This window comes from Mercenaria mercenaria, chromosome 11 (genome assembly GCF_021730395.1).
Source record: "Mercenaria mercenaria strain notata chromosome 11, MADL_Memer_1, whole genome shotgun sequence".
NCBI classification, from domain to species: domain Eukaryota; kingdom Metazoa; phylum Mollusca; class Bivalvia; order Venerida; family Veneridae; genus Mercenaria; species Mercenaria mercenaria.
Genome location: NC_069371.1, coordinates 18,251,979 through 18,254,154, shown reverse-complemented (window position 1 = coordinate 18,254,154; position 2,176 = coordinate 18,251,979).

Sequence of the window (2,176 nt, the reverse complement as noted above, 5' to 3'; positions counted from 1 at the left end):
CATGTTTTATACAGTTACGTAAGTTTTCTGTATATTCTTAACACTATTAAAATTGTTCAATTAGAATTTTAAACATATTTATATTTTCACTTTTTTGTAAATATAAATATTTCTACGGCGGCATTCTACATAAAATAAAAATGCATCTTAATTATAATCTCGCTTTATTACATATAAAATTTTGATAAATACCGTCTACAAATTTTGTTTGGAACCTAGCTTGATTAATTCTGGCATACATCATATTTGCTTAATAAATTAGCAAACATAAACAATTAGATTACTTTTTCACGTTTATCAATAATATTTTGAAAAATATAGCTATATTAGAGAATCCAATATTGGCCCGATGTCAATCCGACTTACGAAATAGTTACACAGATTGATGTCGATCTACCGATTTCAATATTTTGCGGCAGTTCAACGGTCCGATCTCGGCGATATATGATCATTTTGTGTCGATTCGCCGTAAAATCTAATTCACTCACTCACAACGGCCCGACGTCGGCCCTACATCGGCACATTTTGCCGACATTCCGACATTTACCTATATCGGGCCGATATAGTCATGCTGGCTGGGCTACGCATAGGGGCCGCCTGAGCTAAAATAGGCGAACCTCTTGCGGCACAGGGGAAGAGTGTCTGTCTTCTGACCAGGAGGTCATTGGTTCAAATCCTTGATTATAGGGTATGTTGATCGTTGAATCAACAGCCGTTTTCACTGCTAGCGAATACTGGCTAGGACTTCACGAAATTGACAGCAAACATATAAATAAGTTGCAGCACTTCTAATAAAAAAGAACAAGCTTGACACAGATCCTCTAGCTTCTTGTTCATAAATACGGTAGTCCAAAGATTTGAGTAGATGCATTAAACAAAAAGCAATATAAAAGTTAAAAGGGTAAACAATTTATGCACCCACGCTGTAAAGAATACTCGTAAGACTAAATATATCGGCAATTCATATGCAATAAGACGGATATTAATGAATCTTATAACTGTCCTTTCTCAGATATTTTAAATGGAAACAGTATTATGGCATTAGAACCGGATGCTAAATATGCCACTGTTCAGTTATGCATAACTTCCTTATATACAGTTTGAGAAAACCCCTATAGTAAGTCCGCAGTCCGTGGTCCGCAGTACGTGTCGAAGTAAGCTGAAAATCTCTAATTCAAACTTGTTGAAATGGAATATTGAAAGTAATCCTTGTTGCAAATTATGCAACGAATTCGAAGACTATGACCATTTTTTCCTCAATTGCAAATTCTTAGATTCATTCTGGTCTAAAATTGACAAAACCTTTAGAAAATGTGGAGTTATTAAATCTTTTAAAAATTTAAAAAGCATAATAGTTGGTTATAAAATAGAACTTAAGGAGTATAATGGCATTAACTTACTATTAAACACAATTTCATACTGCATACATAAATCGTATTTTTTGAGTGAAAGAAGAATGAAACGTCTGAACATAACGTATACCGATATTTTAATACTTATCAAGTTTCTCGAAAACAAAAATGTATGTACACACGTTCTTAAAGACTTTCTAAAATACATGTACTGTTAGACACTTTTGACTTGAAAAGAAATAACTTAAGTAGAAGAATATGATTATACCTTTTTGTTATTTCTGTTAGAAAAGTATGAGCTGTAATTTGTAATACTTTTTTGTGTCTTGATGTAAATTGTTAAAAATATATGTCTACATGTAATAATTATCAATAAACGGGCTGTCGTTTAAGCAGTTCAAAAAAAAAAAAAAAAGAAAAGAAAAAAAAGTAGTCTGTTCCCTAAAATATGTTCCTCTTCCCAGTTTATTTATGGACTTTAACAGTTGTGTCTCAAAACGGAGACATACGCAGTTTGGCCGTTAGTATTTGTACTCGCCGTAAACTTGAACAGACCCTTCCTTGTACGGGTTTGAGATATTCATTTTTTGATTTCATTTTTCGAAGTCCGTTTACGATTAAGTACATGTTGTAATAAAGGCAAGTGAAAGAACTTTCTTCTTCGGTCGAAGAACATACCACAATCTGAGTAGCCGCGAAGGGCGTCGTAGCTCTTTTGGCCAATGCGTCAACATTATGCTAAGAAAGCTGAATGCATTTTATTAATGTGTAGATTTTCTTGCAATAATGTACATTTAGCCCGGCAGATAACAGAAATAAGAAAA